General features: G+C 48.0%; 1 long non-coding RNA gene across 1 annotated transcript; it reads left to right on the top strand.

Annotated features, from left to right (window-relative positions):
- Positions 1–2,025: 2,025 nt before the first annotated feature.
- Positions 2,026–3,530, top strand: LOC117023760 (uncharacterized). Its single transcript, XR_004423256.1, has 3 exons — positions 2,026–2,167; positions 2,435–2,586; positions 3,416–3,530. It is a non-coding gene; the product is annotated as an uncharacterized LOC117023760 (long non-coding RNA).
- The last annotated feature ends 17,810 nt before the right edge of the window (positions 3,531–21,340 follow it).

The raw sequence follows: 21,340 nt of genomic DNA, 5'->3' as shown, positions 1-21,340 counted from the left end.
CTGCTGAAAAAGCTGGGCAGAGCGCATGAGCCGAAGGACTTAAAACTCTTTATCAACATAAAGATGTAACTTATAGACAGTGGCATCATACAAGAGTACCCCTTAATCAATTACTATAAGTAGACCCCCTTGTATCCACCCGAGCCCCTCCAGCCGTCCCCACATGTCCACCTCAATCACAGCCCCTGCTCCCCTCAAAGAGCACCACTTTCCTGACTTGCATGGAAATCGCCTGGGGAATGGGTCAACACAACGTGGTACCTCCGTACAAAAGAATATCACTCAGCCATCAAAAGGGAAGGAAGTATTGACACCGGCTTCAGCATGGGTGAACTGTGAAAACGCTATGCTCAGGGCAAGAAGCCAGACACAAAAGGCCAAGTATGTGTGATTCTACGTATATGAAATATTCAGAACAGACAAGCCAGAGGGACAGTTTGGTGGTTGCTGCTGGCTGGGGAAGGCAAGGTGGAGAGAGATTGCTGATCGGTATGAGGTTTCTTCTGGGGGTGACGAAATGTTCTGGGATTAGATAGTGGCGGCGAATGCCCAATCTTGTGAATAGACTCAAATCCACTGAACTGTACACTTAAAAATGGTAAATTACATCTTAATTTTTAAAAGAAAGGTAGCGGGCGGCCGGGTGGCTCAGGTGGTTGGAGCGCTGTGCTCCTAACACCGAGGTCGCCGGGCTGGTGGGCAGCCAGCGTGTGCTGCCAGCGCTGGTTGCCACGAGCTGCCACGAGAGGCCCTGAGCGGCTGGCAGGCTGGCAGCTGGCAACCGACTGGCTCAGCCGGGTACAGCGCAATGCTCATAACACCAGCATGGGCCAGTGAGCTGCGTTCTCCACAACTAGACTGAGAACAACGCTGGAATCGGAGTTAGGAGGGGGGAGGAGGGAAGGGGAGGCGGAGGGGTTAGGAGGGACGAGAGGGCGGGAAGGGAAGAAAAGAAAGAAAGGTGGTAAGTTCGGCAAACGCACGAAGGAGGGGACTTTTGGTGACTTGGTGCAGGCCTGGGCTTTGTGGCTGGTTAACAGCCATCACCGAGGCACTCACACCCCCTCCTCTAAGCCCCCATTGTCGCTGCCCTGGGCCAGTTCCATAGCCTCCAACTGGCCTGCTTCTGCTCTTCCCCTCCAATACCTCCTCTACCAAGCAGCCAGAGTGACCCATTAAAAATGTGAATCTAATCCCGACCTCCCTTGAAACCCTTCATTTGCAAGCTGTCTAAAATCGACATACCTTAGAAGACCCTACATGAGCTGCCTGTCCCAACTCCCCTCTCCAATGGCCACCACAGTCACCACCCTCAAACCTCATCGGCCACGGCACTTGCTCTTGAACTGGCCACACTCGTTTCTGCTTCATGGACTTTGCAATTGCTGTTCCCTCTGCCACAAATGCTCTTCCCTAAATCTCCACAAGACCGGTTTCCTCCCCTTTTCCAGTCTCAGCTTATTCATCTGCTCTTCAGAGAAGACTTTCCTCACCACCCTGCCTCCAGCACCCCCCTGCCACTCTCCATCCCAGAATTCTAGAGTCTTCTTAGTACTTACCACCTGAATTCTCTTATTTATTAGTTCATTGTCTGGGTCTCACTGGAACAAGAGGAAACTCCACCAGAGCTGGAGCTGGTCTGCTCACCCCTGTGTGTGTAGCCCCTGCAATAAGTGCCTGAAACACAGTAGACATCAAAGTGCATGTCTGAATGGATGAATGAATGAATGAATGAATGAAGAAGTAGTCGTAGGTGTGGGGACAGACAGCAAGCGCTGCTGGATGTCTGCAGGATCTCGGCCACTCATGAGGCTGTGGAATTAAGAGTTCAGATGAGGCTTAACGGGATCTGCTCAGGGACGGGGTTAATGACTTGTAGTGATAACTCATTTTCTCCACTGCAGTGCTCATTTCCCCATGACTGTCCGTCAGAGACTCTAATTAGCCTGTGAACACTAGTGTCGCCTTGTTAGGAAAAACAGCAGCCTCCTTCCTCATTTGAAAAGGAGTGGCCACACTCTGTGCCTTTACTTGAAAGTTGCCTGTCCATTTCCGGGTTGACAGTCATCACAGTCAGGCCTGTTGCCTGGGCCACGCATGGGCATTTGAGCTCACTGAATTCTCACATCAGCCCTGTCAGGGCAGGTGTGCTGACTTCTTCTTCCAGGTGAGAAACCATCTCAGAGGGTTGGAGTCGCACAGCTTAGGTCAAACCCAAGGCTTTCTCTCACACACCGACTGCTCACTCAGACCTGCAGGAAACACGGCCCTGCTTCTCTGACGTTCTGTGCAGAGGGACGACGTGGATGGAGAGAGTGCCCACCAGGCTCCTTGTTTCTGCCCCTGCTTCCAGGAGTTCGCCTGGGGACGACCCGCCCAGGATGCAGACTGCCGGGGCTGCAACATCCCACCTCTTCCTCCCAACTGTTTGCAGGACTTGCTGAGTCTGAAAGGTCACAGAAACGTGGGGAAGGAGAGAGAAGTGCTGGAGAACGTTCCTGATCTCCTCAGAAGGCAGTTCTCATGAGCGGGAGCCATGGCCGACTTTTCTGGCTGGGGAAGGCAGAGGCAAGACTGAATGGAGGTGTAAGTCGTGTCCTACCCTTCTCCCAGGTGATTCCTGGGTCAGGAAGCAATGTCTAGGCTAGTCATGGTTCATTTAGCCCCTTTTGTCTTAAAATTAGTGGAGATAACCCAGCTTCTGGCATTAAACCATGTGTCAACTTAAGTTTGGGATGGTATTTCAAGTTTTCAATGTTTACTGTGTCTCCAGAGGCATTTTAGGAGGAAGTTAGGAGAGAATCCATTGCAGCTGTCAACCAGTTGCCATTTTAAATCAGGACATTCTGGTTTTTAAAAAACAATTTTAAAAATTAAATATTAAATGTCATTAAATAAAAATGGAAAACTATTAAAATTATGAAGCAGAAAAAACGAATAGTTCTACGACCTAATAAAAATTGTTGACATTTTGCCATATATCTTTCAGAGTAATTTTCCTATTCATGTTTACATTTAGTTATGATCATAACTAAGTGGCTTTAAATCCTGCTTTTTAAAGCTTAATATATCACATGCTTTTTGCATATTACTTAAATCTGTTTGTAAGTGGCACATAATATTTCATTGAGTGGCTTTACCATAATTTCCCTAAACATTCCATAATATTTTTCATTTAGGTTTTTTCTCATTTTTCATTACTATAAATAATGTTGTTAGAATGTCTTTTTACATAAATCTTTGCAGTTAGTTCATCTCTTTAGGATGGATTCCTGGAAATGAAATCACAGGATCAAAAAAAATACAAACATCTTAAGGCTCATAATATATACTTCAAGTTGCTTTCCAAAGAATGTCCTGGTGTTCACCCCCATATCACCAACAGAAGCGTGAGTGTCTCTTGGTTGATTTTTAGATACATGTGCTGCCTGGGAGACTGTTCTAGAAAAGGTGGCCCCACGACAGACCAGTCAAAGGAAACCCAAGGAGAGTCCTACTTTCCTCCAACATCAAGAAACAGTCAGACGAAGACAGGATGGTGAGACTGGCCTTTCTGTACAAATAAATAAACGGCCTCTTTGGCCATAGGTTTTCATCCACAAGGTGCAGGAGGAAAGCATGCAGTATGCAGCGTGCTGATTGCAGGGAAGCCTGGTGGGAAGTATTGCATTGGCCTTTTTGGAAAAGCCACAGTGAAGAAATTCTTAATTATAGGAAGCAGAAAAATCTATTTCAGTTGGGACTATGCAATTTACTCACCATCCAGGGTAGAATCCTCCTTTAATATCAATCTGTTGGTTCTACGAGGTTCTAGATTAATGCCAAGTAATGGCCTGTGGCATCACTGCTGGCCGAACTGGCTGTGGGCAACACTGCTGAGCAACAGGTTTTAGTCACGGCTGCCCTGGGGGCTCATAGCTGGCAGCTCAGACAGATCAGAGAGGGGATGCTGATGGACATCCCAGTTGGAGATCACGGGTTGATGCCAGAAGAGAAGGATTAAGTAGGTGCTATGAGGGCAGGCAGGAAAAAGATGAAAAATCATTTCATTGATTCATTTAGTCAGTATTTACCAGATGCTGGATGTTTTGCTCTCAGCTAGTTTTCTGATGGTGTGTCAACGTAAGAAAGGCCTTGCTCTGTCCCCAGGACCCTCAGAGTCTAGTGGGGAGAGAGACTGTAAATCTTTCCCGTGGAGAGTAAGGATATGTGCTGCAGTGGACGTGCGTGGTGCTGGGAAGACTTGTCTTCACGCATCCCCTTCACCTTAACTCATGATTTTTCCTGGCTGAGTCCGATCAGCTCAACAGTCACTTCCTCCACGGGCGATAAAGAACACATCCTGCCCTGGGCAGGTGGCACTTCCCTGTCGTGTGGCCTCATGGCATTGTTAAGTTTTCATAGCGTGGTGGCATAGGGAACATAGTAGACACAGGAACCAGACTTCAAAGGGTGTCAGAATGAATTTTTTCCCACCTCATGTAGCCTCAGGAAATGGGGTTCAGCTGCTTAAAGGGATATAAGAGAAAGCCTGGGAGAGAAATACAAAAGAAAGGAGCCCTGGGGCGCAGGAATCTGGACTTTATTCAAGATGAAGGTGACAGCAGGAAGTTGAAGTGACCAGTCCTATGTTTTAAAAGGCTGATCGGTCAGCAGCCACGTTTAAAATGGACCAGAGGAAGGACGTATGTGTGGAAGAAGATTCTAGAAGCTCTAGAGACAATCCAGATGAAAATAAGTGAGGGGTGGTACTTCTGGAGAACTAGAGAAAATAGAAAAAAAAAACTGGTTTCATTTATTTGAAAGTACTTTATAGCCTCATCCAGTTAATCTAGGCATGTATTTCCCCCGTTAGAGCTGGTTCTGGGGATCTCTTTTCTCACCCCCAGGAGGCTCTCACAACTTCCAGTTTTCAGGCTCAGCAAAGGCTCTCAGGGCAAAAGCAGCTTCCATTATCCCTTTCCTCTCCGAACCCCTGTGATGGTGAGTTTCATGTGTCAACTTGACTGGGCCACAGGGCGCCCAGATATTTGGTTAAACAAATATTTGCCTCAGTTTCCTCTTCTCTGGAACATGGTCCTATCAGGTGTTGGACTGGCTTGATCCTCTTTCCTCTCATTCTCCATCTCTTTGTCTTTTCATTCTACTTTTCTCAACTCCTGGTTGAGGAAAGTTTCATCCTGGTTATCCTACTGATTATTGTTTTTAAATCTTAGAGTCCTGTCGTGTTCCGTATTTATAGCATCCTCGTCTGGTTTTGTGTATGGGCTCTCCCATTTTCTTATCTTTCTGAGGATATTCATTTTAATTTTGAAGGTTGGTTTTTCCTTTTCGTTTTAATTATCTCCAGGTGTTCTCTCTCTCTCTCTCTCTCTCTCTCTCTCTCTCTCTCTCTCTCTCTCTCTCTCTTTCTCTCTCTCTCTCTCTCACTCTCTTTCTCTATCCCTCCCTTCCTCCCTTCCTCTCTCCTTCTCTTTCTCTCTCTCTCTCTCTGATTTCTTGAGTTAATTTGGTTTTCCTCTTTTCTCTAGAAGGCTTTCCTCAATATTTCCTGGACCGCCTGTTTCTTTTTCAGAGCAGGCATTCTGTATGTGGGTGGGGTGTCACTGGCGAGCTTCACTGGAAGGTGTTGGATGATGAGCTGAACTTCTCTCTGGGGGATCCCCAGATGTCAAAGGGCAGTGTCACTGTTCTGTCATGGTCAGTTTCTCTGGAGATGAATCTTTCCATCTCTGTCCTCGGCGGGGGCTTATGGAGCTGCCTTGTGGGGGAAGGGAGCAGAGGCTTCCAGTTTAGGGTGTAGAGTTGCACTGGACACCCCTCTCTCCATTTTCAGCTGGGAGCCCACCCCTTCCCTCCCCTGTACCTGGTGTCCTCAAGGCTGGACGTGTGCAATTTCTCCACACCATCACCTGAGAAATGCAGGAAGAGGGGTGTGGTCAGCTGAAGCAGGTGGGGGAAGGCGTTCAGGGGTTCTCACCACGAACTTTATACCAACTTTCATACAATCCCATGCTTTCAGCACCGGGCTTCCTGGTCCTGGTACCTCCAAACCCGTGATCTCTCTGGGAGTCTCTGTTCCTGGTGCTCACCCTACTCCCATCCCCCACCTTCCTTCCCGCACCCCTTCTGACCTTGTTATATACCTCCCTCCACTTTTCTAAGGCTGCTCCCCAGGGTGTTGGGTCCTCCTGTCCTTGCCTGAGCTCCTGCTCTCTCGGTCCCGTGGGTTAGCAGCTTTTACTTTCGCCCTCATTGTCATTTCCGTGGGATCACCCTGGGCAGTCCTCCTACCATGTTTGCCATGCTGCTCTGTTTGTGGGGTCTCGGGGGGTGGGGGCAGAGCTGAAAGCTGCTGGCTTCTCAGATGGAGTGCCACACGAGCAGGAAGGAAGCAGGCTGCTCAGGGATGCTCCTCGAGCAGATGAGGGCAGAGTGGTGGACAGTAGTGGATTCTATTTGTTTTGATGGTTGGTGGGTGGGAAGAGGGAGGGGAGGACTTGGTTGAGAGGATTTGGCTCAGGTTTGGACACAGAGCAGGAGGAAGCCAGCCCAGAGGATGTGCCCTGGCTTGTGCAGGACAGAGCAGGAGGGGCAGCTGGGGCCGCACTCAACTGGGCTCCTTGGGAGTTTGGAGCAAATGCGCAGGTCCCTGGGAGTTTTTGATGGTTGGGTCATTTATACAGCCTGGGAGAAATCACCAGCAGAATGTCTCCAATCCAGCCAGGCTGCAGGTGTTAGAAATTTCTGTGGGAGCATTTTCTGGCTTCTCTGAATAGCTCCTGTGGGTGCTCACACATGCGCATATACACTCGTATGCACACACGTGTATGCGCACACATACGTATCCTGCAACCTGGAACTTTCCTTTCAGAACTGCCCAGCCAAGATTTCCTCGCCATGTTAAAATGAGCCTCTCCTTTAGTATAATAGAACGTGGCACTTCTAGATAAAAATAGAATGTGTCTACTTCTGCATCTACACCTGGTAGGCTGGCTCACAGCCTCATTCTTTCTCAGCTTTCCACGTTATTAATTTTTAGTGCCAAAAGACAGTTCCATGGCTCCGGGCCTCCAGCCTCAGCTCTGCCACATTGGAAGGCCTTAGCTCACTTCCCATCACCCCAGAGCTGGGAGAACGCCATCCTGCCAGCACCTTGGTCTTTCCTCACCCCGAGTCTGCTGCCTCCAGCCAACCCATCTATTCCTTATCTGTCAGGTGTGACCTGTGCCCCTAGCCCAACCTTCCTGGTCCTGGCACCAATCTCGGCCTATCATCCGGGGCTCCTCTGGGCCCAGGAGGAGATTCAGGGTGGACACAGCAGCACCAGGTGTTTGCAGGTACTGCCCTTTCGTCCTCGGGTCCTGGTCTTCCTCATGCCTAAACTACATGGGAAAGAAGGAGTGGAGGAAAGAGTCACCTTCCAGCCTGGGGTCTTAGCAGGAAGAGTCCGAGCCAACGTATGGAGCCAGGCGGAGGTTCGCCACGCCCCTGGGCCCCAGCCAGCCAGGTGAGCAGCATAGTGTTAGAGAAGCATCTGAACAAGAAATGGTACTTGCTCAAATGAGCCTGTTGCTTGCCTAGGTATGTGTCTCCAAATAATCAGACTGGCGAGAATGGGAAGGGGAGCCTTAGATTTGCAAGAGGACATGACAGCAGATGCAGGCAAAGCGAATTCGAAACCTAGGTGGAGATGACTGTGCAGTCTGCCTCCTTAGTTGTCCCTGAGCGCTCAGGCCTCCAGCCTCCATGCCTCCGTCAACCCAAAGGTCCCCTGAGGAGCTGAGAGACTTGGATTTACTCCGGAGCTCCTTATCTGCTGATATTTCAAAATCATCTGGCTGTAGCTTGCTGATGTGGTAGTGGCTGCTGCACAGCTCTGAATCCTCCCACGTGAGACACTCCACAGAAAAGTGTAAGGAAAACTGTAACTGCGGGAGACCCACCCCAAAGACAGCCATCGTTCACATTCTGCAGTGTTTCACCTTTTTTTCCTTTCAGCTGCCCACTCGTCCCATTTTTTTATACACAGTAGAGCTCATACAAGCTATACTTCTCAAAATCTTTTGTTCTATTTATTCCATGTCACATCCCGAGCATTTCTGTGCATTCAAAAGCTTTGAGACATCCTCTGATGTCACATGCACAAAATCCTTGGACAATGGTGTATGATAAGTCACTTAACTGTTCCACATCTGAAGACCAACCTTTTGCCAAACTCTTCCCTTAGATTTCCTGAAAGCTACTGTGCCAGATTAAGGCAGCCCTTGACTGGGTCTGCTCCCCCCCCAGATCTGGGAAAAGCTGGAGCAACCATGTCGGTTCGTTTCCTATGGCCACTGTGCCTTCACACAACACACGTTGATTGTCTTACGGTTCTGGGTGTCAGAGATATAAAAATGGGTTTCAGTGGATGCAAACCAAGGCAGGGCCAGGTCCCCTCCGGTGGTGCTCAGGCAGAACCCGCTTCCTGGCTGCAGCTTCTAGAGCTGCATTCTATGGCTCATGGCTCCCTCCTCCGTCTTTAAGACCAGCAGCACAGCGTCTTCCAGTCTCTCTGCTTCCGTCTTCACATCACCCTCCCCTTCTGTAGTCGGGTTTCCCTCTTCTGAAGACACTTGTGACTGCCTTTGGGACCCACCAGGATAACCGGGATCATCTCCATCTCAAGATACCCAACTGAATCACATCTGCAAAGTCCATTCTGCCACATACGGGAAGGCTCACAGGTCCCAGGGACGAGGTTATTCATATCTTTGGGGGACCATTCAGTCACCCACACCAGCCCAGGGGTCCAATTTGGAATCGTGTGACTGGCGAGTGTGACTTCAGCGAGCTCTCAGCTTCTCTCCACTCTGTCCTCCTTGTTCGCTGTGGCTGAACCGGTGCCGAATGCCCCCATCGGATGGCAGCTATTGATGGCAAGGCCAATGATCTGACCCGTCTCCCTCCACCTCTGCGTCCTAGAACAGGGTTTGTGCCTCATGAGTAAACGCCACAATGTTAGATAAATGAATGAATGAATGAATGAACACATGACTGATCAGAGTGAACAGGGCAGGAAATAAATAAGACATTGCCTATGGTTCCCGAATCTTAAGTCTAAAACCCCGCTGGCCACTAGCCAGCAGCGGAGGGGTTTGTGCAGAAGTCCCGGTACTCCTGAGGACAGACCAATCAGGGCAGGGCTGCAGAGGACAGGCTGCCCCACGCCCACGCCCACGCGGGGAGCCAGCACAGCAGGCAGTGCGGGCAGCTGCAGCACCCCCGGCTCCTCCGCAAGCCTCTGAATGTGAGAAGAATATGGCTCCCGCTCCGCCTAGCAAACCTCGTGCTCAGTGTCTCTTGGGGCCATGCTAACCCAGAACTATGCAGGAAAGAAAGTTCTGGAAAGTGTTTCCAGGTTAGCTAAGGTGACAGAGTACAAATCCACACAAAATCATGGTCGTCCCTGGTTTGGGGCTGGGGAAGGAGCAGCTTCAGGCTCAGATGTTCCCCCATGTCCTGCTACGAAAAGTTCCAGTGGCCCGAGCAGCGAGACTTGAAAGCTATTTGCTTGTCACTTCTCTGGGGGCTCGATTGCGCTTGAAACAAATCATGATTCCACACTTGGCTTTATTCTTATTTGCAAAGTGAGTACTTCCATGGAGAAAGATAACTGTAGCCATGTTCCTTTTTTACAGGTTGAGTTGATTGAAGCTGAACGTGGGCCATGGTGGTGAGTTAATTAAATCACAACCGAGGACGTTGGGTGCAATCAAGCACCTGCGTGTTCCACTTAAAGTGAACAAACATGTTTTGTTTTGTTTTTTTTTAATGCAAACTTTGTAGCAAACGTGGTTTCTACGAGAAACATTCTACTCTCGGGTTATAAGTCAGTAGGCAGTCCTAGGGACCATTGCAACAAACCCCACAATATTACTGGAAAGATCTTTGTTCCTTTTAGCAAGTAGACTGGCAGACTCAACTCTATGATGCCAAGATACAGAATAAGTGTATGTTAATTTAAATCTTAGGCTCACAAATGTGCGAGCTTTCCTTCGCTGTCTAATACGGTGCAAGGGCCAGTGCGGGGAGGTCATCTCCGCCCCCTGTACCAACCGTTTCCTTCCTTTCCAAGTTCCCAGTGATGCCCCCAACCGAGGTCTGTATAGTTTCCAGCCAAGAATGAATTACAGCCTATGGGGCATCTCATTTTCTGTTTCCATTCCAGTTACTTTGTTGTTGTGAGCTGGTGGGCTCCACCTGCCCATGTCCAGGCAAATGTCCACCTGACTTCCATTATAGCCACATAATAATAATAAGAGAAAGACAACAGCAATAACACTAACAATGTAGAAGAATATTGACCATCATGGAGCATCTGCTATGTGCTCCTATGTCATGTGCATCGTCTCTAATTATTAAAATAAAGTAGAATTGTCATTCCCCTTTTAGAAATGACAGATTGAAGATCAGATTGGTTGAGGAGCTGTCCAACATTAATTTAGCATCGAGGTACCAGAGTTGGAATTAAAACTCAGGTTTTAATTCCTGTCTCCCCAACGATCCGCTGTCCTATCATACTCCCTCGACACATTTGTAGCTGCCGAGGGAGACTGCACTTGAGGAGAAAGACCCTCACTAGACTCAGAAGAGCAGAGTGGGGAGGAGCTTAGTGAGAAGCCCCCCTACAGAGGAGGAAAGAAGCCCAGAGAGGGGCTTGCCGTGTCCAAGGTCACAAGGCCACATGACATGGTGCAGCCCGGCTCCTGCTTCAATGCTCTTTCTGCTGCCTGTCCACTCACTTTCTAGCTCTGCCTCTGAACTCAGACATGGGATGTTCTGCGTGTGTGTGTGCTGAGGAAGGGGACGGTTTTGTACTTTGTGGTTTAGGTTCCCCCACATTCTTTTTGGACTTTATAGGAATCTTAGGTGGGTAGCAATCCAGAGCTGTATCAGACCCTTATTAGGTTGTGCTATTCTGGGGGAGGTGACACAGGGTATTTTAAAAGACAGTGCAGGCCAAAAACTTTTCATACCAGCTGAGAAAAATATTGAATCAGAATATCTGTCCCACATTTGGGCAGAGCACCAAACAAGCTTTTTACCAAAGTCGGAAATGTACCAAATAGGCATAGACTTGTGGCATGGAGACTGAATGTGGGCCTCTAGGTGTCTGGCCTGGCCTTGCAGAAACTGGGGAGTTGCAGGGACCAATCAGCCACCATGCATCAGGCAGGAGTACTTTCAGCCTCAGGTAACCAGGGAACCTGGCCAATATGTCTGACACAGGACTTATTTTTATTACTGAATAGAAGCTTTTGGCATTGGTTCATTAGGTCAGGGCACTGAGCTGACATCTCTGTGATATACTTTTCCTTCCTTTCATGTCTGTAAGATGGCTGTCACAGCTCTGAGTATCAAGTCTCTGTGCCATGTGCAAGCATAGAAGGGAGCGGGTGGGAAAATGGGGTCTCCATCAGTCCTCTGTTTCTCCCTCCTCCTGTGTCCTCAAGCGGGTTTTTCTCATGATAGTGAAACAACCCCCACAGCACCAAGCCTCACACCCACCGACTCTCCAACTGTTGGTTCTATTGAGACTTCTTTCCAACACGCATTAAAAGTTCCTTCCAAGCTATTTCCCAAAGACATCCCTTTGCTACTTCCTGGTTGTGTCAGTTAGCTATTGCTGTGTAACAAGACACTCCAAAACATAGTGGCCTAAAGCAACAAGCAATTATTGCTGCTCACAAGTCTTCAGGTCGGTGGTTCTTCCATTCCAGGCCAGGCTTGGATGACCTTGACTGGCCTTGCTCATGTGTCCAGGGTCAGCTGGCAGGTTGACTAGGGTTTAGGGGATCTAGAATGGTCTGGATGGGATGAATTAGTTCTTCTTCTGTGTGCTTCCCACATCCCTCCAACAGGTTAGCTGGAGCATGTTTCAGTGGTGATGATGGAGGTCCAAGAGGGAGTAAGCCCAATCATGTGAGAGGGCAAATGGAGCTGTGTACTTGCCTTCAAGACTCTGCTTACATCACATCACATTGGCCAAGGCAGGTCACAGGGCCAAAGCCCAAAAAGGGACTGCAGGAAGACTGCAGAGTTACAGGTAGAGAGTGGATGCTGGGAGGCCATTAGTTGAGGTCGTTGATACAGTCTACTATATTGGCTGGATGACTTTGGGCAGGTTAATAACCTCTCTGTGCTTCCGTTTCCTCATCTGTAAAATGGGAGTAATGATAGTACTTACCTCGTAGGATCAATGAGTCATTACATATAAAGTGTCTGCCTCTCCTTCTTCTTGTCTCTCTAGGCTGGTACTGGCTCATCCTTCAGGTCTCAGATGTTGGGTTGATTGACGGAGAGTGTGAGGGGCAGTGACAGAGACGATCACTGGACCAGAAGTTCAGAATTGTGGTTCTAGATGCATCTTTGCCATTAACTATCTTCCCTATTCAACATTAAGGGCCTTAGTTTCCTAATCTGTAAAATGGGATTATAACTATCTCTTTGCCTCATCTCAGATCTTCCTTGTTCTGTTTTTCATTAGTCGGGGCTTCCCATTATCCAGCTACACCAAGATGAGCCATGAGCAGAGGAGCTGCAGGGACTCATTGGATCTTTGCTCTTGGACTTAATGGCACAACCTCGGCCACATCTCAGTACATGGTACCCCGTCTTTGGACTGATACTAATTGTATTAGTTTCCTGTTGCTGCTGCAACAAACTACCACAAACTCAGTGGTTTAACACAACACAAATTTATTCTTTTATAGTTCTAGAGGTCAGAAGTCTGAAATGGGTCTTCCTGGGCTAAAGTCGCAGTGTTGGTGGGGCTGCCATTCGTCTGGAAGCTTCAGGGAAGAATCTTTTTCCTTGCCTTCTCCAACTTCTGAGGGCTGTCCTCATTCCTTGACTTGTAGCCCCTTTCTTGTAACCTGTTTGGATGAGGCAGAGGTGGACTGTCGTGCGGGAGACCCTGCTCGCTCCACCATGTGTCATGCGGGGCAGCCTGCGGGGTCTCTGCTCCCGCTCCCCACATAAGAACGCAGGATGTGGCTAGGCCAAAAAGGAACACCCACGGAGCCATAAGTAGGGGATTCATACCACTGTAGTCTCACTGGAGGTTAGAGCCACACGGTCCGCAACCTGCTGTCCGCTTCTCTGCCTGCCAACCTACCGACTGACTGAGCAACCAACGCAGCCATGGCAGTTATCTCAGTGGCTAATTGGCTAACTGGTTACAGCTGATGGTCAATTAGCCACAGCTGACGGCCATCTATTACCCGAGCCAACACCTCTCCACATGAGGCCGAGAGCCTGGAAACTGCTCTCTGGGACTCTGTCCCCGCATGAACCCTGATCTACTGAATGTTGTGCTCATTGCTGGTTCTTCTCAGCAGTCCATTGACCAATACCCTTCACGCATCGAGAACCTTCTGCAGGCCAGAGGCTGCTCTTTGCACCTTCATTTATTGCCATTCGATCCTTACGGCAACCTGTAAGGCAAGCCTTCTTATCCGTCGTTTATAAAAGAGTGAGACTCTGGAGTGATAAACCTTACCCAAAGTCCACACAGACATGTGGCTCCAGAGTCAGAATTCACACCCAGACCCCGCTCCCGTTATGTGGTCTGGCTGCAGTGGAGAGTTATATAGTTCACTCGTTAGTATCTCCAGGGGGCCGGGCATTTTGCAGACTTTGCAGAGTGGATGAGTGACGTTACCATGTGCATCCCATACATCAGGTCATTTTTGTCCTATGTTCTTTGGGTTAGAAGCAAATCACAGGTCACACCCACTCAAGGCAAGGGGACTCTGTAAGGGTGTGACCATCAGTGGCCAGGACCACTGGGCACCATTTGAGAAGCTGCCTCCCACACTTTCCACGTTTCAGCTACGCTGAGCTCCGACCGGCTCCCTGAACCCTGCCAACTGCCTTTGCATACGTCGTAGGCTTTCTCCTCGTCTAGAATTCCACCCCTTCTACCTTTGCCATCTAAAGCCTCTGCTTAGATGCTATTTCCTTTGGGCTCTTGCCAACAACACCCAATAGGTCTTGCTTTCTTCTATCATAACACATACCACCCTGCATTAGCATTTTGCTATGTACTTGTCAACGCCCCTCTCCCACCCCAAGCCAGTGCCTAATGTAGAATCTACACAGGACCCGGCACACCGTGGCCACTCAATAAACACTTGCTGAATAAGCGGATGAACAAATGAAGTAACGAGCCCCAGCGTGGAACCCAGGGACTCCCACTCCCGCTTCTGCTCCCCGTGTACTGCCCAGGGCTGTCTGCTGGATCGCCTCTCCCCAGAGCGCCATGTCATCTCAGTAACTAGGCCAGTGCCGCGTCTGACTTTCCCCAACTTTGAAATAACTTTCCCCCTGCAGTTCCCAGGTGCAGTTTCCTGGAACCTTTCTCGCTGTTCTTTCCCTCCCTCCTCCCCCTGTTCTCTCCCTCCCTCCTCTCCCTGCCTTGTAACTCTGTGGCCCTGCCAAAAACTGGAAGTTCATTATTAAACCAGGAGCTGTCTCTATTCTCCCAGAGACTCCAGGTGGAAAATATTAGCTTCCATCTCAACTGAGGACTGACATAGGAAAGACTCCTTGAGCTGTTAGCTGTCAAGGAGAGGAATAAAAGTTTTTCATCTGCATGAGTAATTGTTTCCTGTGTTACCAGAGAGACAATGGATTTACATCCCAGACACATTCACAGCGGGCCAGGAGCAGCTGCTGTTGCAGAATGTAGTCACGTTGTTTTCCTACCTCTCTCTCCTTCTTGGTTAGAGGAGAAGTTGAGGAGGCCAGGGTAGAGGAGAGAGGAGAGGGGCCTCTGGAATGTGCAGACTGGTAGGAGTGGACCCAGGAGGGTGCTGGGGCAGAGATGGAGGCTGGGCGCAGTGGCTTGGGAGGAGGCCAGGAAGACTGGCACAGCGTGCATTGGTAAGCTGTCCTTCCTCTCTTTCTCACACCCTACTAGCCTGGCCTATCAGCTTGACCTCCAAACTCCGGCCGACGCCAGGCCCACCTCAGCCCTCCATCTCCGCCACTCTAATCCAGACCCCGTCTCTCACCAGGATTTCTGTAGTGCCTCCCACGTGGTCTCCTGCTCTGAAATCCTACTGTTTGTTCTCCACACAGCAGCCACACTGAGCTCTTAGTCTGCAACCAACTCCCATTTCTCATAGCCCTTGGATGAGACCTGGACCTGTGGGGCCCTGCAGATGCCGCCATCCTAATCTCACCTGAGCTCCCTCTTCCCCTCTTCCTACCAGACTTTCTCAAACACCCCAGGCTAATCCTGCTCTTGGGACCTTCACACTGTCTGCCTGTCTCCAGGAACATGTTCCCCTAATCGTACAACCGGCTCCTTCTCAGCACGGGCGTCTCTGCTCATTTGCCTCTGGCAGAGGTCTTCCTTGACCACGTGGTCTGACGTGGTGTCTCCCCCCACCGCTCTCTAGTCCACTACCATGCCTTATTTTTCCCAGAACACTGACCACCATCCGGAATGACATGCACTGTTTTTGTTTGTTTGTTTACCATCCGCTGCCCCACTGGAATGGACATTGATGACTTCAGGGAGATGGGGGTCTGTCTCATTCACCATTGGACCCCAGCACCCAGAGCCGTGCCCAGCACCAAGCAGGGGCCCCATAAGTCATTACTGGATGGATTAATGAAAACCAGGTGATAAAAGGCCAAAGGAGGGAGACCGGCAAGGAGGTACATTTGGCACCTAAGCAGGTGGATGCCGACGGCTGTCTGAGAACAGCCCATAACAATAATTACAATAACAATTGCGACGACTGTGTTTTAAGTTGTGAAATTGTCCGAAGCACTTTTTTCCACAGAGGCTGGTTCCAAATCACTAGAACAGGGAGAATCAGCAGAGGAAGTTGTTCCCTCAAAGACCTGAAGGCAGAGGACTTGCCGTGCTGGAGAGCACAGAACCCCGAGCAAGAGAGACAAGAGGAAAGGGAAATTAAAACACTGCAACACAAGAACAAATCTTTCTGTTCACATGCTAAGTGATTTACCGCTCAAACTCTCAGTAGTCTTGCCAGGTTTTATGACTTTGTGCCATAAGGTAAAATGTGTTTCATAAAACTTGACATCTACACAGAACATAGGGTACTGATCTATATTTTTAAAAGAGATAAAGACAGACTCTATATGATGCTGAGATCTCCTGCATTCCTAGACTGAGTGTCAGGAAGCTTAGGGAGAGTGAACACCCAGAAGAAAAATCCGAGTGTAGGAAAACGCAATCTGAATGGAGACCTTGGAGTTTTGTTCCGGTAGCCTTTGTCACCCAGAAGGTCCTGCCAGTATTTCAGAGCAGAGACAACTTCTTTTGCACTGAATAAACCAAGGTCCAAGTGATTGCTTCCTAGTTGAAGTACAGTTAATTCCTCTCCTAAAGGAAAATTTCTATTTCTGAGTCAGTTCCCTTCTCAAAGCCGTGTGGGGAGAGGAGGTTACAATACTCGGTTTCCACACCACCGCTCACCGAGAACAACCCTGGCCAGGCATTATTTCAGCACACACTTCCGTATGTCGTCTCTAATCCTTACAAACTGGACAAAACCGAGGCTCAAAGAGGCTGACTGGCATGTCTGCCATCCCAAAGCTAGCAGGTCTCAGAATGCACATTCAAGCTTTGGTGTCCTCTCCATTTCATCCCCAGGAAGCCTCCTGGACAAGTGGGAGCCTCTCAGGCCTGAGTTTAAATAGAAGATGGCTTTTGTGATGATGGAGCCACTTGGAGCCGCGCCCCAATGCCCCACAGGCATTACAGGAGGGGTTAAGATTTGGCAATCCACTTGAGAGCTTTGCTCGGTTCCTGGGGGCTTGTGTACCCTGTTCCCATCCATCGCTGGATTGTTTGCAGAGTGCCCAGCATGTCTCTGTGGAACCAGACACACTAGGGTTCGGATGTAAGCTCCTTCACTGCCCCGCTGTGTGATCTTGGCCAAATGGTGGTAGCTTTGTCAGCTTTGGTTCCTCGTCTCTAAAATGAGGACAAGAATGCAGCCAGCTCCTGACGCCTTAGCCTTTCTCCCCTGCTCCCAGCCTTTGATTAGATGTATGCTCTTTACAAAGACCCACTTTCTTCATCCTAAGGAGGCTACTACCGGGCTTCAGGGAATGACCCACTTACAGCCAAATGCTTCCTTCTGAGTCGTTCTGATGGATTAAATGAAGAGCCATTTAAAATTACAGCCTAAAGAGCCTGCAGGCAGAGACTGCAGAGGGCCATGCAGGTGGAGCTCCCGGCATGCATGTGTGAGGAAGGTTTCTACCGCAGTCAGGAAGAGCTCCAGGCCCACAAGGGCGGTGCCATCGCCAGTCAGATTGCACGCCCCACCTCCGCAATTGTGTTAACCTAACTAGGACAGTCAGAGAGCGGACCTTAAATAAGATACGATCATTATAGAGACCCGGGGGCCAGCTGTGCTGCCCCCTGCTGGTCTCTTCTGATCCTTCAGACCTTTCTTATTTCACTGCAACCTCTCAATACCCAGGGTCTCTCTATTCGTGCTGTGAACACATTTATTTCCAAGTACACTTCCTCTGAGGCATTTGCAGGAAGAGAGTCTCCGAATGAGTTCTATTTTCAGCATACTTCTGGGTTCATGTTGGACTTGGCGGGAGCTGTTTTGAACCAGGAGACAGTTTGACTAAAGGACTTTTCAGTCTACCAACTATTCACTGAGTCCTTCCTATGTTTTCAGTACTGGGTCTGATGCTGGAAAACAGATGAATAAGAAATGGTATCTGACTCCCATTTCCCCCATCACGTTAATAAATTACGATTGACGGAGGCCCTACCATGTGCCGGGGGCTTTACAAACTTAATAATACAAACTTAATAATACAAATTTAATAATACAAAAAATTATTATTCCTTACAACAACCTAATAAGGTGGATACTAAACGTTACAGGTGAAGAGTACGAAGCTCAAGAAGGTTAAATTAGGAGCTCAAGTTCAGGCAACTAGTAAGGACTGGACCTAAGCTTGAGATTCAGGGATGCTTCACAGCAAACCCCTTATGCTTTCAAATACTCCAAGTTACCTTTTGGCCAGGGAGTCAGAGTTGAGTGGAGACAAATATACAGCTTTAAATACTATCCAGGTAATATAAACCCACATGCTATAAGTCAAGGCCAAGTGAGACTGATGCTAGAACAGAAATCTGAACAAGAATGGGGGAGATAATCCATTCTGACTGAAGAGGAAGCTGGCTTCCCTGCCACTGGCTGGACGCTGAATGCTCCTGGTTTCCTAACTCATTGGCAAATGGAAAATATTACTATCGTGGCTGGAGGGATTGGCACCCTTGCCACCCTCTCTTCATTATTATAGAAAAGGAGAAGGAATGGCTGGGCTAAATGAATTTAACCCTTGGTCCTCCTCCAACAAAGCTCTGCCAGGAGAGATGAGTGTAGCTCTGGAACAGAGAAGAAATAAAAAGCCACTCTGATGATAATGGAGACCAAAGTTTGTGGGAATAGGACAGGCCTTGTGCTAATGGAGAAAGGGTTGTTTTCCCAATTTGGCTTTAGTTTGTCCTGTCCTATGGGGAAAAAAAAAATGTCTGTCCTTGGGAGAAATGCCAACTTTAAAAATCTATTAATAAAAGAACTGGCAGCTCACAGTTCTTGCCAATGAGGAAACTCAAACTGGAGAAGCCAGGCTCACCCTGGGCCAACAAACTAGAGCCCATAAGGCCAGCTGCACCCTTCCCCTTCCCCAGGCTTGTGTGACTGGGCGGCTCTCAGCTGGCTGCATCCTGCTATAGAGTAAGGCCCATACCAGATGGACACTGTGCAGGGGGAGGGAGAGGGCAGTGCTCACCCGTGGGCAGGAGTGTAATCAGTCCAAGTGAGAGACTTAAGAAATGGATGTTTGTGAGGTGGGCCGGCAAGATACGGGGCTGGGGGGATAGTCCACCAGGGAACCTCTCCTTGTGAAGGCCTAAGTTCCTTGGGGTTTTGTCTTGCAAACTCAAGGGAAAGTCTCAGTTCCCTTAATCTCTAACATTTGTTTCTTCCACATCACGATTTTTCTTCTGAAACCAACCAATCTTCAGGAAAGACACCTGCATTTGCCTGCCTGGCCTGGTGTGCTAGTTTTGTGGAAACTGATGTGGGGTGACCTGGCTCCATCTCACCCCCTCCTAGTGGAGAAGGGGCCTGGCCAATATACCACTTGTCAACATCTGATATTATCAAGTGCTTTTTTTTTTTGCCAATACTATAGATTTTTAAAATGTATCTCATTTTAAAGTTTGTTGATTACTTGTGAGATTGAGTATTTTCTCATACAGTAATTGGCCCCTTGCATTTTCTTTCCTGTGAATTTATTTGAGCCTTTCCCCATGTGTCCACTGGGTTGTTTTTGTTTTGTTTTGTTTTGTTTTTAAATTTATTGATTTGCAAGAGCTCTTTGTATATTCTGGAAATGAACACTTTGCTTCATTTTGTTAGTATTTCCTCTCACTTTGGTCACTATTTTATTACTTAATGCATTGCCACAGAAATTATACTTTTGGGCATCTCAAATTTACCAGTTTATTCATTGCCTTTTGCTTTTTGCATCATCTTTAAGATGGTCGTCCCTACCCAAGATCATAAATATGTTCTCTGTGATTATCTCTTCATAATTTCCTGTATTTATTTTCTAAGGTCAGATCTCTCTAAGCCATTTGTAACTTTGTCTTGTGCGAGGTGGAAGAGGGAATCTCCTCTTTCCTCCACTGATCTGAAACCCTTACGCACATCTAGCACCGCGTCTTCTTCCTTCCGGTTAGAATGGAAAGAGAGCCACTCCTCCATTCCAGGACAGGCCGTCCACCTGGCTCTGCCTCTGTGCCTTCCTTCTTCAAGAACCTCCTTCCCTTTACACCTTGCCTGTCACTGTTCCTTCCTTCTCTCCTGGACGATTTCCATTAGTGCAAGACATGGTTTAATTCCTTCCGCCTTAAAAAAAAAAAAACAACAAAAAAAAAACTCCTTCTTTCCTTTGGGGTAAAATAGAGTAGTTTGTAGGCCAGTGCTCCTGCCAAGCTCTAGAAAATCCAGATAAAAGTAAAAATCGTATTGTCCTAAGCATCAGGGAGCCATGGAAGGACCAGAGGAGCTAAAATTCTGGAGAAGAGAGGACTGCTCAGAGGTGAACATCTACAGATACTTTGCTGTGCAAGTCATTTGAGGATTCTGGGTGCAGGCTGGGGGCTAAAATCTGGGCTGGGTCCAGTCCCAGTGCTGCTGTAGAATGACAAAATTGGGGGGCTTGAGGAGCCTTGAACACCCTGCCAGATTCCACCTTGAGAAATGTGTCGAATTACGAAGCTGTATGATATGAAAGCCTGTAGACCTCTGAATAGTCGAGTGGAATTTTCTGAAGTCTCTTGAGAAGACGAAGACTCACCAGGGGTTGGTGTTCCTGAGAACTCCCTGGCAGGCGCTGGGAGCACTGGAGGGAGTGATGAACTGACACCAGCCATCGCCTCCTGCAGCTGATTTTCCCCCCCGAGGATACTTGCTGATTCTGATGCAGCTGGACAAACGTGGAGACTTGAGGAATCTCACACACAAGGCCAGTGCCCTCCCCCCGAGGGCGTTTAACAAATGGAAGCAGCTCAGGGAGAAAAAAAAATAAAAAATACAAAATAAAACCAAGCACAACATAGGCGGCATGGTGTATAGTTTAATAGATCTAACGGTGTATAATTGGAGACACAGGAGAAGAGAGAGAGAAAGAGATAGGAGGAATTGAAGATACTATGGCTGAAACTTTCCCAAAATATTAGAAAACCTCAGGGTTAAATGAATTTATCCAGATGTTTGGATACCAGATCAATGTGCCAAAATCACTTGCAGTTTTCTGTAATAGAAACAAACAAATACGATACAGAATTTTAAACAATACCACTGAAAATAGCATCAATCAAATACCTAAGGAAAAAAATCAAATAAAAACATAGAGAAAAATTAAAGGACACGTAAATTATGGAGAGATATACAATGTTTTGAAATTGTGGGCTTCAATATAAGAGAGAAGTTACTTCTCTTCAAATAGACCTACGTAAAAAATATAATCAAATCAGAAACCTAGCAGGATATTGGATGGAGAGAGGTGAGGATTAACAAGCTAATTCTAAAATTCACATAGAAATGCATCGAATATATGGTGATGGAAGGAGAACTGACTCTGGGTGGTGAACACACAATGGGATTTATAGATGATGTAATACAGAATTGTACGCCTGAAATCTATGATCCAAATTTGACTAACAATTGTCACCGCAAAAAATTAAAAAAAAAAAGAAATGCAGAGGATA

This window comes from Rhinolophus ferrumequinum, chromosome 6 (assembly GCF_004115265.2).
Source record: "Rhinolophus ferrumequinum isolate MPI-CBG mRhiFer1 chromosome 6, mRhiFer1_v1.p, whole genome shotgun sequence".
In the NCBI taxonomy this organism is placed as follows: Eukaryota; Metazoa; Chordata; class Mammalia; order Chiroptera; family Rhinolophidae; genus Rhinolophus; species Rhinolophus ferrumequinum.
This window is presented reverse-complemented; position numbering and strand designations above follow the sequence as displayed.